The sequence below is a fragment of the Hylobates moloch genome, unplaced genomic scaffold (assembly GCF_009828535.3).
Source record: "Hylobates moloch isolate HMO894 unplaced genomic scaffold, HMol_V3 SCAFFOLD_19, whole genome shotgun sequence".
Lineage (NCBI taxonomy): Eukaryota > Metazoa > Chordata > Mammalia > Primates > Hylobatidae > Hylobates > Hylobates moloch.
Window position 1 is genome coordinate 75,839,633 of NW_026652294.1, and position 15,984 is coordinate 75,855,616.

Below are 15,984 nucleotides of genomic sequence, written 5' to 3' on the forward strand. Positions count from 1 at the left end.
AAAATAAAATAAAATTTTTAAAAAAAGATATACTGTTATTTCTTAAGAGCTGGTATTCAATAGATCAGTAGGGTTACTATAGTCATTAATCTATCATATGCTTCAAAATAGCTAAAAGTTAATAATTCAAATGTTCCAAGCCTAAACAAAAGATAAATATTTAAGGTGATGGATGTCCCAATTACCCTGATGTGATTACATGAATATATCAAATTATCATATGTACCCCTAAAATATGTACAACTATTATGTAACAATAAGAAATTTAATAAATAAATTAAAACCCAAGAAAAAGCCACACACACAAAAAGAAATGCTAACATTCCAAGAGCTTACTGAATGAATAGCTTATTTAATAGAATGGTGGAAGAAATTGGACAACAAGGGAGGTAATTACCACACAAGTATTCATCCCATGACTTTATTTAGTCATTTCTCCCCTCAGTGTATGCTATGTTGACTTTGGACTTTATCTGGTAATAAGGAGCTATTTAGCACTTTTTTTTTTTATGAGATAGAATCTCACTGTGTCGCCAGGCTGGAGTGCAGTGGTGTGATCTCGGCCTCTCGGGTTCAAGTGATTCCCTTGCCTCGGCTTCCCGAGTAGCTGGGACTACAGGCATGCACCACCACGCCCAGCTAATTTTTTGTATTTTAGTAGAGATGGGGTTTCACCATGTTGGCCAGGATAAATTGCAGGGTTTCGTTCAAAAAGAAGATATGAAGCCCCAGCTGGGGTGGAGTGAGTCAATCTCCTATTTTCATGGGCGTAATGCTCCAACCCACAGTGGACAGGTGATAACCCCCAAGAGATTGTAACCTCTAAATACCTGGATTGGAGTTGGGCAAGAGGGCCCCACAGAGTTGTCCACTGAACATATTATGATGCTACCAGCCTCAATCTCCTGACCTCATGATCTGCCCGCCTTTGCCCCCCAAACTGCTGGGATTACAGGAGTGAGCCAAAGGGAAGAGTAACACAATCCAGTTTATATCATAGATGGACCTCTTTGGTGAAAGCATGAAGGAGGGATTCAAGGAAGTAGAGCTTTTAGGCACGCAAAGCAACTCAATTCTAGATCAACTATTACTGAAAATGGCATTGTAGCGTGGTGGTTAAAGATGTGGGCTCTTTACTTAGATATACGTCCATTCAAATTCTATTTCTGCCATTTATGCAGTGTATAAACTTGAGCCAGTCACTTGCCTTCTCTAAGTTTCAGTTTCTTATCTACTGAAACAAAGTAATTACAACAGGGTTCTTATGAAGCTTGATCGCAAAGAGATACATGAAGCACTTACCACAGTGCCTGACTCATTAACTATAGCTATTATTATCATCATATGGAATGGGTTATTTTTTTCCCTTCCCAGCTCCCTGCTTATGCCCTTTCTAAAAACCACCGTGCTTCCAAAACAGGGAAAGAGGGACATGTGCGTGGCTACCCCTATCAATCAGCGTCTCTCCCTCTGCAACCCACACTCTTTAAGAGCAGAAGGAATGGCTACTTATTCCTTCCCCTACTTTATAATCTTATTCTTCTACCTAAAGGCAACAGCCTTGTGATCTAGCTGCCAGATATAGAGTGGCAGCTTATCCACTTTACAGAAGAAACTTCTGACTGGGTCTAGAATATGTGAAAACAATTCAGAAAAATCCACTTTCTGTCCATAGCTTAATTTTAAATGTATTGTCTTGGTAAAGAATTAACCTCAATCATTTATTCATTCCTTCATTCTTTCATCCTCGATTACCCTGGGTCAAAAATTCTATATAAAGGGAGAACTGAAGTATGGTCATTTAAAGGAGAAATAAAAATACATTCTTTTAATATCTGTAGTATATTGTCCTTACTGAAAAGTTAATTTGTCATTGTTATAATAATGTAATAAGGAACAAAATTTTTGGAAATCTCACTTATGTATTATTAGGATATAAGTTATTTTGGGGGGAACAACAGAAGCACTTATATGTTGGAAGCACCGAAAGTGGCTGGCGCTGTTTTCTAGACATTTGGAAATACCTAGAAATTAGAATAAAAGAAAGTATTCATTAAGACAGAAACTCCAGAATCATGTTCTTCCAACAACGGAAGGGATAAGACTATAAACTTGGAGTCAGACACAACAGATTTGCATGTATGTAAAGAGTGAGAGATTTGGGGATCACATTGATAACACCTGTAGAAGGCTGTTCTGTGCACTTAGGATTGCACTGCCAAGCCCATTGAGTGACGGATGGTCAAATGAGGAGCAGGTGCAATGCTCCATGGCCTCCTTGGCCCCTAACAGTCAGTTAGAGAAGTTGGTGCTGGGCTGGAGCAGGAGATAGAGATGCAGGTGGTCTCTAGAGTGCTACTCTTCAAACTTAAACGTACATATGAATCACCTGGAGGTCTTGTTAAAATGCAGAGTCTGCTTCAGTAGTCTGGAGTATGGCTCGAGATTCTGTACTTCTAATAAACTCCCTGGAGATGCCAACACTGATGGTCATGGGTCACACTTTGAGTAGCAAGGAGATGTGCTCTCTTTAACTCTCCTGTTGTGACTGCCATTACAACCTCTCCACCTTCTTCTTTTGAAGCTGCTCCCTTGTTCTCTTTCCTTTTCCTCAAAGCACTGCCATTTTCTTAATCCTGAGCACCAGTGCTGTAATTTCAGAAAAAAAATAGGCACACATTTTTTATCAGGTTTGACACGTCATTGTATCCATTAGCACATCACTGGGTGCTCAGTGCTCTTCGCTGCTCCAAGCCCTGGGAGCACACAGAAGACTTGGCCCCTACCCTCAAAGGAATAAAAAACCATCAGTGACTATTCACCAGTAATCATTTATTGAGTGCCCTCTATTGATATTCTCAGAATGAGAGAACTCACAGGGAAGACCAAAACCATTGAAACCTTGTTAACCTTTCTAAGTCTCAGTTTTGTCAGATGTGGAATATGGATACTAACGCATATCTTTAAGATTTACTTCAGGGTGAAATGAAATAAATCTAAAGTCCCTAGTAATCACTAGTTGGTGAATAGTTGTAATCCTTTGCTTTTGGTTCTATTAGGTTGTGGTACAGACACAGATACACGAACAGACAGAGTTTCAAAGGGAAAATCTTAGTCTATGGTCTGAGGCCATGGCTATTCCGACAAAGGAAAGCACTGAGAATAAGGTTTTTCAGGGACTCTCAGGAACCTAAATCACTAAGAGGCACCTGGCTCTTGTGGAGCTACACCCCTCTGTAAATCACGCTTTCATATTAGCAGATCTGCCTGGTGGTCTCGCGTTCTTTAGTAAAGCCGAGTTCCTTCTCTTGTTTCCAGTGAATTCTCAGTGGAAATAAGTCTTATTCTCCTAAGCTTTCTTTTTTTTCTGTTCTGCCTCTGAAACCTCCTCTATTCCTAGTTAGAGAGTATCAGGAGCCCTCGTCCAATGCACATGGTGACTCTGCACCGACTTAGCCTTGCTGCTTGCCCTGCTCTCACCTGGTGCTCCAGTTTTCATAAACTTCTGCATTGTGTATGAAATCCAGGTCTCCACTTTGTACCCATATCTGAGAACCGAGTCTCTTTCTTTCCCATTCTATTTATAATAAATATTTATGGAGTACTAACTGTCAGCTAGGCATTGTGGTAGGTGTAACTGCTACCTGCCAATATTCCCAGTTTTCTTCTCTTTCTGGGAACATATGAGGATTTTATTTCCTAGGCCCCTTGAAATGAGACAAGACCTTATGACTTCCATGACCCATCCATAGTGAGCAGAAGTGATGTGTGTCACCTCCATGTGGAAGCATTTGAGAGATGGTGTGAGATTCTTTGTACCTCTTCTTCCTCCTTAGTAATTGTAGGAGTCCTGTTGTGTTGACAGTGTCATGACATGGTATGGCCTCCTTCAGCCTGAGCCTCTGAATACATGTGAGGTGAGAATCTCTCCTGTCAGCCTATGTTATACATGTAGTTTGAGCAAAAAATAAACCTCTGTTGTTTAAAACCACCGAGGATTGAGTCTTTTCTTATTGCAGAATGACCAAGCCTACCCTAGCTAATACAGCATCATCCCAAGCACCTCCCTTTTACATTTTAGTAGGAGGAATATGTACAATAAACATATAAGCAAACAAATATGTAAAATATTAGAAAATGATGAGTGCCATGAAGAAAATTATACTAGGAAACTGGATGCAGACTGACTTGGAGGTTGCTGCTTACACAGCAGTGCTCAGAGAGACTCCTCACAGAAGTGCTGGTAGTTGAGCTGATGAGGCGTAGCCATATAAAGATTTAGAGAAAGGAACTCTGGCAGACGGAACAGAAGTCTGAAGGTTTGAAGCAGATTGGATTGATCGTGTGTGTGTACTGTTCACTCCGGTTACTTTTGATAAGCAGACTGTATGTGAGCAAAAACGGAAGCAAGAAAATCAGTCAGGAGGCTATTGTAATAGGACAAATGAGAGATGAGGCATTAAGACCAGGCTTTTAGTAGTGAAGTTGCTGAAAAGTGACCTGACTCAGGATATATCCTGGAGACAGCAGTAACAGAACTTGCTGACAGATTGGCTGTCGGTAGCAGAGGGAAAGAAGAATCAAAGGTCATCTCCCAGGCTTTTGGTCTGAGCAACTCGGTGCCATTTAGTAAACTGGTAAAGGGGAGGTCAGGAGCAGGTTTGGGAGGGAAAATCGAGAGTTTGGCTGTGAACATATTAGGTTTGAGATGGCCACTTGCAGTCGAGTGGAGCTATCAGGCTGGCATTTAGACACGTGCATCTGGAACTCAGGAGAAGCCTTATTTGGAGACAGGGTTGGGAAAATCAGGGAGCATGCAGATGATAAAGCATAGGACCGTTTGAAGACAGCCTAAAGAAGACAGGCAAGAGCAGAGAATTTGAACATTTAAAAATTGGACAGAGAAGAAAGGGTCATCAGGCAGACTGAGAGCTTTACCCAGTAAGGTAGGAGGCATGCAGTAACATGAAAAAATTGCTTCAAGAAGGAAAGATGAAAATTTGTGTCAAATGTGGCTATAAGTTCAAATATGATGAAAAGAGATATTTGGCCATTAGAATACCTAGCACAGAAGTTACTAGTGACCCTGGTAAGAGCCATTTCAGGAGTGAAGACTGAAGGGGATGTGACCAAGTAGAGAATCTAGACAGCTTTTCCCAGGAGTTTCAATGAGAAGAATAGCAGAAAAAAAACGGAGTAGGAGTAGGGTCCCTGTATCTGAACCTCTGCCTTGACAATGTGTATAACATCTCATGCCCTCCAATTTTGGTTAGACTTGGGCGCCCAGCTTGGTATTTGTAGACTCCATATGAGCTTGAGGCTTCTCCTGAATCCTGTCCCCAAGACTGGGAATGTACGCCTGCCAGGCAGACCACTCTGAGAACAAATTTTTCCCTGTCAGAATCTCCATATAAAGTAATAGTAAACCACATGCTCAGAAGAGACATGAACAAAAAGAGAAAGAATAAATAAATCAATCTATTATTCACAAACTCAGAAAGGGTCTATGCACCTGATGGCAGCCAATGATAATGTTGGATCCCCCAAAAACATGGCCATCAAGATGAGTGTGATGGTGAGAAAGTCACAGCTCTCACCTCATCAGCCATCAAGGTGACAGACGATCACAATGCTGGGGATTATTTAAATTTAACTTTTGAGTTGTTCAATAAATTCAAATAAATACAAAAGATTCAGACGGTTCAAAATTCAAAATGTAAAAAGGATGCACAATGATGCCTCTATCTGATCACTGTTTCCTGCCTTCCAGTTCACTTCCCCCAAAGAAACTAATGTTATTACTTTCTTGTCATTCTTCCATACATACATGCACATTCTTCCCACCCTCCACCTTTTGACACAAGTGGCGTTTTACCCACGTGCTATTCTGCATCTACAAAGCCAGAAATCTGCCAATGTGGAAAGAAGTAGGTTTTTGCAAATCCACTAACTGCTTCTGAATTTATAATTTTTTTTTTTTTTTTTTTTTAGAAAAGCAGTTATTTCTTAGGTAGTAAGCATGGTAAGTAGAGTCTAACTTGAGTTCCCATGTGTCTGGAGTGTCTGTTGAATACAGCTGACCTATGAGGAGGCAGAAGAGACCTGGGAGAATAAATATAGGAGATGTGACATTTGTGCCTAAGCATTCTGACACAAGTTCCCAGGGATGTCATGGAACCTTGCCATCAATGATGTATCCGCCTGCCATCATCCCTTCCCTTCTAGAGCTTCTGGGAAAGCCCTGCCCTGCCAGCACACCCTTGGCTGGCTCAGGTCTTTGGTTGGCTCTCCCTTAAGTTAATCAGCTGCCAGAATCCCCACCTGTCCCCTGTCAAAATTGGCCTTGTATTGCAAAACGTCTCCCTCTTGGCTGGCCATTCTTGAGATGGTTCCATCAGGATTTACCATGGAACAAGGTCCCCATGATCCTAGTTTGATGTCCCACTCCCCACTGCTTGCCTGAGTCCCTCTCCAAGCAGGGGGCATGTGCCTTTTGAATATGGACCAGTTCCGATTCATAAAAACATAGAGCCCGGTTTTTAAAATGACCACCTGACACATCAAGTAAAGAGAAGCTCATTTTTAAATGATTCCCGTTTGTTATAATAGCACTGTGGGACTCCGGAAGGATTCGGCCCAGCTGCCGGATGTGACGCAGAGGCCAGGGCGCGCGGGAGACACGGAGAAAGCACAGAGAAGGCGGTGCCTGTCTGAGGTCTGGAGTCAGAGACGGAGCCAGGCGCCCAAGGCCCGGGCGCCCAGGGCAGCACCGTGCCCGCACTCGGAGCGTCCCCAGGCTTTCCAACGGCACGGCCAGAGCACTGCACCAAGCACGTTGTGACGGAGCAGGAGCGCAAGCGACAGGAGGAAGAAGAGGTGGACAAGAGACGGAACAGGAGATGAAGGAAGAACAGGAGAGAAGGAAGAAAAAGGAGAAGGAGGAGAGAATGTCACTGGAGGAGACCAAGGAACAAATTCTGAAGTTGCAGGAGAAGCTTTTGGCCCTACAGGAAGAGAAGCACCAGCTTTTCCTGCAGCTCAAGAAAGTTTTACATGAGGAAGAAAAACGGAGGCGAAAGGAACAGAGTGACCTGACCACCCTGACATCAGCTGCATACCAGCAGAGCCTGCCTGTTCACACCGGAACATTACTCCTCAGCATGCAGGGGAGCCCTGGAGGACACAATCGTCCGGGCACCCTCATGGCAGCTGACAGAGCCAAACAAATGTTTGGACCCAAAGTGCTTACGACCCGGCACTACGTTGGCCCAGCAGCTGCTTTTGCAGAGACACCAGAGCGTGGACAATTCCAAGGCAGTCCTGGTGGTGCCTATGGTACTGCTTAGCCCCCACCTCACTATGGGCCCACACAGCCAGCTTATAGTCCTAGTCAGCAGCTCAGAGCTCCTTCGTCCTTCCCAGCAGTGCAGTACCTATCTCAGCCATAGCCACAGCCCTGTGTCCTGCACGGCCACTTTCAGCCCACTGAGACAGATTTCCTCTGGCCTGGTGGTGCCCTATGCTTGCAAAAGCAGATGGAACATGCTAACCAGCAGACTGGCTTCTCCGACTCATCGTCTTTGCGTCCCATGCACCCCAGGCTGTGCATCCAGCCCCTGGACTCCTTGCTTTCCCGCAGCTCCCTGTGCAGATGCAACCAGCCGGAAAGTCGGGCTTTGCAGCTACCAGCCAACCTGGCCCTTGGCTCCCCTTCATCCAACACAGCCGGAACCTACGATTCTACCACAAGTGACCATCAGATTATATCTTCAATACCATGCCTCCCCACACCCCACCGTGGGTGAGGGTACAATAGCATTGTGCCTGAATGGTTCAGTCGTCACAGAAGCAAGAAGGGCAATTTTATGTTTGACCTAGTAACAGAAATTGCGATTGGAAGTCAACTTGAGATACTTACAACAGCTGCTTATAATCTCGTCAATTAACATTTGTGCGTTGCTTTACTATTTATGAAGCCCTTTTAGGTACACTGTCATAATACATTAGGGGGCGATGGTGGCTCCAAGCAGAGAAAAAAAACTGTATTATTTTCCTGCCTAATCTTAGAAACGGGAGGAAACAGACAGGTTCTTAGAAAGGAGAATATCAAAGCAGAGCACAGAGCGAAGCACAAAAGAAGCATTATCACTGCCAAACTCAGAGAGGCTGAAATGAAAATCTTCCAATTCAAGAATTCGAGAGAGACACATCATGGGAAGAGGATCAAGCCCAAATGTTCAAGATTGAGGGCTGGTGAACAACTGTGTGGCCAGAGTAGGTTTTTAGTTCATTTATTTACAGTATAGGTAATACATAGCTTTGTATTAAAATATAGCAACTGCAGCTAAACCTAAAGAAAATAAGCAGTATATTTTAGGCTTTTCTGCCCAGTGTCTTTGAGGGCCACAATCTTGGGGGGAGTTACCTGAAGTTTGTCTGCACTGATACCCCAATTTGTTGTTTCTTTCCTTTTTTCCCTGAAAAAAAAAATGATTACTGGTTCCCTGTCTGGTCTGCTCCTTGTTCCAGCGGCCTCCTTCTTCCAGCGGTTTGGGAATAAACATTTTCCTAACTGTTGGTGACTCAGTAATGGACTTGACTGATGGTAACTGCCTTTCCCGGAGAATCGGTATTCATAGTTGTCTCTTATCTCAAAGGCAACAATATATCCATGTAAATTGTGAAAGAATCTGGCTTGATTAATGTGCTGGCAATGAATGCCAAGAACAATCATAATCTGTCACATCTGCTGATTCTAAGTCGCCAATCTTGAATAAATATTTTGCTTTTGGTGCTTTCCCTGAAGAGTCTTAAGGGACTGACTTGCACACATCTTCATGTGTCTACCTCCACCCTCGCTGCATTTGCCTATTAGGTTTCCTTGCATGCAGTATGTACTCATTACATGTTTTCTGACTGAAAGTTCTCTTTCTTAGAGGATTGTGAGGCTCCACTTTTGAGCTGGCTGGTTCATTCAGCTTTATCTTGCATGAACTAATCCAGTATGAAGCCATGTCCTGATGAGACAGAGAGAGCTGAATAGTTGAAGACAATTCTTCCCTTTGAGAGTAAATATGTGGGAATGTGTGAGGGTTCATGGCGTGGCTAAAATGTGATGAACCTGATTGTGGGGTGTGTGTGTGTGTGTGTGTGTGTGCATGTGGGCACGCACGGGCATTATATATTCCAGGACTACAGGACATTCCCAGCATATGCCCCTTCTACTAGAAGAAAGCACTTGGGATTCTTTCTTCTCTGACACTTCTTGTCTCAAGACTCCCCATCCTCCAGAATTTTTATCTATTTTATGACAGTTATGCCCAAATGCCTCAAGAGAAAATTGATCTCAATCTTAGAGAAAAGCAGACTCATGCCAACCTGGGTGGGATACAAGTGGGAAATGATCTTTCTGGAATGAAGATTGGGGGGAATAAGGAAATGAAACAAGGGCAGGAAAGTAGCCAAGGAAATTAATATTGGCCTAGCACTTCTGGAACATGGTTGAGGGACTGTCTCTGGAAAGTTCTAATAGTGTTAAGCCTGCAGTCAGCCCAAACCCCGTCTTGGCCCAGAGATGAGGTGAGAAGCAGGGATGGAGGCAAGAGAGGAAGATGAGTGCAAAGAGAAACTGAATTAGAGGAAGAAAAGAAGAGAGGGGAATTCTAAGTGGAAATCAATCGATGGAAACAATAAAGATTTATCAATAGCCCTTTTCCTAGGTGGCTGTAAAGAGTGCCTACCTATCTACCCACTCACACATCTATTCATCTATCCCGCCCTTTTCCAAAAGGATTTGAGCTCATTCCATCAAGTGTATGTAATAATATAGTATAAACTATAATTAGGCAAAATTACACAGAAACACCAGGATGGGGACAAAATGAAGCCAGGAATGGGGCTGACCACACACACTTCCTATGGCTGGATCGTGTGCCTGTGTAAGGAACTGCCTGTGAGGAACAGTGAGAAACAGTGATACACATAACTAGAGTGAGAATCTTGCTGAAACTGTGGTCTTGGCCTGTGGCATGTGTCTTCCTCTCCAGATCTGCCTCTATGATTATGTCTCACTTAGACTCAGCCACACCCAGTTGGGCTTTGTGGGTGGCATATGTAATGGGTAGCACTGGGGGGAAGTCGGGCTAAATGGGTGTGTTTGTGAGTATCATATACGTTAAAACGCAAATACAGAAATTGCTTCACTTGCATAAGGCAAATTAACAGAAAGAACCTGTCCAGCTATAGAATAAAACCTTGTCTGAGGTTATAAAACAGCAACATTAATTTTTTTCAAAGCTCAAAAAATAGCAGATTTTAAAACCTTTTTTTTTTTAGTTAAAAAAAATCCACAGTTGAAAAGTGTGTTGACAGAGCCTGTGAGGTTCTTTTCTTATCTGACATCTCCCTCTACTGACAGTACTTTCTCTCACTTTTCCTTTGCGACACAGCAGGGAAGTCCTTTGAAAGTGACATGCCTGTGAAATGCCTTTGAGTTCTGGTTCACAGATTGGAGAAGGACCAGGTTTTGTGGGAGAAGATCATAGGTTCCTTTTGGGTCTTGGGGAATTGGAGCCTTCTAAGTTCAATCAGCAATAGGATTCATGTGTCTGGAGCTCAGAAGAGAGACCTCAGACAAAGATAGAAGTGAGAGAGTGGCCAGTAGGAGCAGATGAAAGAAAAGAGGAGGAGGAGGAGGACGCCCTGACCTTGAGAGTCTCTCATACATAAAGGCCAGGCAGATGGGGAGGAGTAAAACAACATAAATTCAGTCTTTCATTCCTGTGAACGCCTTTGTAAAACATTTCCTACTAAGGACCATCCATCTTTGACTTATATAATCGTAGTGCTGGAAAACTCACTCTTTCATTGCTGTTTGACAATTCTTATTGTTAGAAGGTTATTACTTCTGATGAGCTGGAAGAATCTGGTTCCCCACCATTTCCATCCCTTTTTCTCATTCTGCTGTTCAGTGTGATAAAGATAGAATGTGTCATCTCACATGTTTACCCAACAAATGCTTCCCCATGAAAATCCCATGAGACAAATACGGGTAAATGTTTAAACTGCCCAGTTCAAGGCCTTTTCCCTACCCTCTCCCACCCCATTATAAGCCCATGAGAGCAAAGACTGTGTCTTATTCCCCTCCCTGCCAGCCTCCAGTCTATCAGACATTTCAGGGAGTATTTCTATGTAATAAGTGCTTCTTGAGCATAATCTATTTAGACATTGCATCAATTGAATGAGTAACAAACTATTATCATCCCCATTTACAGATAAGAAAACAGGTTTAGAGAGATATATAACTTGTACAATGCCTTATAGCAACTGTGTGGTAGAGCTTGGCTTGGACACCTTGTCTCTCTGATATTGAGGTTTGGGGTAATTAAATCAATGTGTTCTTTCCCCTTTTGCCAACTAGACACCATGAGGCACAGAAAAAGCCCACAGTAGTGTTCACCGGATTGAATTAAGTTGTGATAACGCCCACTCGGGAATTGGTAAAGTGGGTTCAAGAGCATACAAGTGAAACAGGTAAGATTGTCTCTAGACCCAAGCTGCTCCTCCACTGAAGTGACTGATTTCCTTATCTCAGCATTAGCTCCCATAAAGCAGCCCCCATCCCAGCTTGCTCCACCAGCCTCAGTCAGCTCTGACTAGAACTCTTCTATGTGACTCCATCTATGGCCCAGTTTCCCTCCAGCCCTCGTACCAAGCCCTCCATCCATCCAGGATTTCTATTGCCCTAATGGTTTGGTCAGTACTTTCAGCTCCCATTATTCTAGATTCCCTCAGAGGGCCACGGATTCCTGCTGGTTATATTTTGGATGTAATGGGCTTGGGCTCCCCACTAACAAGCTCTGTAACCTTGAGTAAGTTACTTACCTCCTTTGAGCCTTGGGTTTATTGTCTTTAAAATAATGGGCCAGGCATGGTGCCTCCTGCCTGTAATCCCAGCACTTTGGGAGGCTGAGGTGGGAGGATCACTTGAGGCCAGGAGTTCAAGAGGCCAGCCTGAGCAACATAGTGAAACCCCATCTCTGCAAAAAATTTTAAAACAAAAATATTAGCTAGGCATAGTGTTGTGTGCCTTGTAGTCCCAGCTACTTAGGAGGCTGAGGTGAGAGGAAGTTACAGGAGATCAAAGCTGCAGTGAGCTATGATCATGCCATGGCACTCCAGCCTGGGCGGCAGAGCGAGCCCCTGTCTCTATTTAAAAAATAAATAAAATAAAATAGGAATGAGAACTATTACTTGATGACATGCTGTGACTTTAACTGAAAATGTAAGTTAAATGTGTAGTAGAGTGCTTGCCCCACTGCCCATCTACTCTATGAGTCTGTAGATGGAAATTGAAAACTTTGTGATTGCTCTTTCAACTTGGGGAAGATGAATAATGAGAGGAAATAAAGATGGCAAAGAGAGAAGTTACAGGAGTAAGAGAGCAGATAAAATGCAGTATCATGGAAGCCATCGAGAGAGTATGACCCTTAGTTCTTGTTTCCAATTAGATGGTCAAGAATTTCTGTCTTGCATTTGGCAAAGAGATACAAGGGATTTTCAAGGCTTATTTCTATAGAGACATGGGGATAGTGACAGATGGCAGAGAAATAAAGACAGCAAGGTCTCAGGAAAGGAAGGCAGTTATTGATGACTATGGGTAAATTTTGGCAGGAAAAAAAAGTAGATGGGAGGGCAGCAATCCCAGAGCAATGGGTTTCTGACAAGTAGATAATGGATAAATGCTCACAGAGTCAGTGGCTGAGGGAGCGACTGAGTGAGTGAGCAAAGATTGTTGGGGTTTCATGAAATGGTTTTCATAACATTGGTGACATTGTTGGGTCTGTGGCATTTCTAAGCCTTTTTAGTATTAGTAGTGGGGGAAACATTGGAAGAACTATACAGCGTTCTTGGCTCACACAAAAGCACATCCAAGGGCCGAGAACATAAGGTAAAAATCCTTTCACCTGCTACCATCTGTTGCTCTCTAAACTGCCAAACTTTCCCTCAGTGCCCTCAAATAGTATCAGACCCCAAATAAGGTGTTAAAGATGACCCAAGAAACCCAGTTTTTGATTGGAAGCTGATCATCAAAGATTTGGAGATGTATGGTGGGCAAGTCTGAGTATATAAATCCATTCAGAAGCATCTCCTGAGATTCTTACACTCAGTTGAAGTTGACTAAAAGCTGGACAAAAACCCATTTGTCTGTCTTTTTCCCTCAGCCCATTCCCTGGATCCAGACCTCCATTCCCTCAGTGCTGTAGGGTAGGCAGGAAGAGTATAAGCTCTCCAGGGATGGGATGGTGAGTATCAGGCTGGCCATTTAGTGTAGGTCAAGGCTTCTGGCATTTTAATATGCAGGAAAATCATCAGGGGATCTTGGCCAAATGCAGTCTCTTGCTAACATATAATGTGGGATGGGGCCTGCATTCTCTCCTTTTAGCCATCTCCCAGCTGATGCAGCTGCTCTGGCTGCCAGGCGTGAGTGTGATGGGCCATCCTTGAGTGGCAAGGCTATAGCATATCTAACTAACACTGATTTGCCCGCACCTGCCCTTGTGACATTTGGTGGGTAACTGAGACACTTTTTTGTCAGTTCAGCTTTAGGACTGATTTCTTCCCTCTCCCACTCACCCACCCCATCCATCAACCCTGCCCAGGAAAATGCAATGAAAAAAATAATAATAGTAGGAGTATCTGATTGGAATCCTGAAGTCACAGCTTAAAGGTATTTTTTCCCCAGTTTTCTAGGGGAACAAATAACGGTTGTTTTTCTTCTTTTTTGGATCCCAGAAGCCTTGTTTTTTTGACCTTCATGGCTTGGCATGGATCCACTTTTGTTGATTTGGTGTTTCTTCTGTGGATAAACTTTCTGGCTTTGGAAAAAGCCTGCTTCTTTTATGAGGCACTTTTAACCTGCAGGATCTCCATTTATCTTAATTGGCATATTTATGTATTGAGATGGGTGCCTAGAGGGCTTGGGCCACAGCATCTTTTGTATAAATCGAAAAAAATGAAATGAGCTGTTCTCACAGTTGTGTGCCCTTCAGTCATGGAGTGCGCTAAAAGGCTCATCATTTACAGGCTGCGAAAGCTCAGGAAGATCAATAGACATAATGCAACCCAGAGCTGTTCGGCAAAGCAAAACTCAGGGTTTTCAAAACTCAGTGACTTTGGGAGCTTGGTCATTACTAATTCCCTTTTCAATCTTTCCTGGACCCTTCATTTCTTGTCCATGTTAAGGAATGGTCTTCTCGACTCCTGATGAATCATCCTCCTAAGGTTATGCCAAGAGCCTTCTCCTGAGGGTCAGACAATTTCTAAACTCTGAGGAGCTGACTGCTCCAGGCCAGACCCCTCTGATCACAGCCCAGATGCAGACTGTCACTTTTCAGGTCACTTCTGAAGCCCAGCATGCTTTGAAAGCAAGTGTGGGAATTGATTCTTATTAGTTTAATATAGCTATGGTTAATGGCTTGTAGATTTTTATGTAGTCTGGCCCCGCTAGGCATGTCTATTAAGTCTCTATTATGGTTGACAGAGGAGAGAGAAGGTCAAAGGTCCTGGGACAAATGCATGGCTTTCCTCCAGGCCAGACTGAGAAATGTCTTCTTAATAAGAGTTCTTATGACCTCCTGGAGACTCGAGAGAGAAACAAGGTCCTTTTGGTGGATTCTAGGGGAATTTGGCTCCAAAGCTCAGGAATGCATGTCTCACAAGAGGCAAAGGTAGTATATCAGGTAACACAAATGCCTGCTGGAATGAATTAATGAAAGCAAATACAGATGAACCAGCTGCCCTTAGGATTTTCAGCTCAACAACAGTGGATTCAATAGCCCCCAAAAAGCTGCGTCTAACACAGGAACAGAAAACCAAATACTGCATGTTCTCACTTGTAAGTGGGAGGTAAACACTGAGTATATATGGACTCAAAGAAGGAAACAACAGATACGAGGGCTTACATGAGGATAGAGGGTGGGACGAGGATGAGGATCGAAAAACTACGTGTATGGTACTATACTTATTATCTGGGTAACAAAACAATATGTGCATCAAAACCCTGCAGCATGCAATTTACCTACGTAACAAACCTGCACATGCACCCCTGAACCTAAAGTAAAAGTTAGGCCAGGCGCAGTGGCTCATGCCTGTAATCCCAGGACTTTGGGAGGCAGAGGCGTGCAGATCACGAGGTCAGGAGATCGAGACTATCCTGGCCAACATGGTGAAACCCCGTCTCTACTAAAAAATACAAAACATTAGCTGGGTGTGGTGGTGCATGCCTGTAGTCCCAGCTACTTGGGAGGCTGAGGCAGCGGAATTGCTTGAACCTGGCAGGCTGAAGTTGCAGTGAGCCGAGATCTCGCCACTGCACTCCAGCCTGGCGACAGAGTGAGACTCCATCTCAAAAAAAAAAAAAAAAAGTTTAAATAAATAAATAAATGGGGGGAAAAAAAACTATGCCCACCAGAAACTGTAAAGGTGAACTTATTTGGAAAAAGAATCTTTGCAGATGTATAAGTTAAGGACCTCAAGATAAGATCATCTTGGATTATCTGGGTGGGCCATAAATCCAACAACAAATGTCCTTATATGAAGAGAAGACATAGACACAGGGGAAGAGGCAATGTGAAGATGGAAGCAGAGATTGGGGCAATGTATCTACAAGCCAAGGAGCACCAAAGATTGCCAGCAAACACCAAAAACGAGGCAGAGGCGTGGAACACATTCTCCCTTAGAGCCCCCAGAAGGAGCCAATCCTGCCAACACCTGGATTTCGGACTTCTGGCCTCTCGAACTGTGAGAGAATACAATCCTGTTGTGAACCCACTCAGTTTGTGGCAATTTCCTAGCAGCCTTAGGAAACTAATAAAATGACCAACTACCCAAGCTGCTGTCTCCTTCCTCCAAAATCAACCCTGGGGAAATCCCAGAACCAAGAGGAAACAAGAACTCTAGAAACTAGTGATTGAAGAAATGCAA

The 15,984-nt window shown here is 43.4% G+C and overlaps 1 pseudogene; it reads left to right on the forward strand.

The window, feature by feature from the left end:
* The first annotated feature begins 5,506 nt into the window (after positions 1-5,506).
* Positions 5,507-7,766, forward strand: LOC116458415 (G protein pathway suppressor 2-like; annotated as a pseudogene).
* The last annotated feature ends 8,218 nt before the right edge of the window (positions 7,767-15,984 follow it).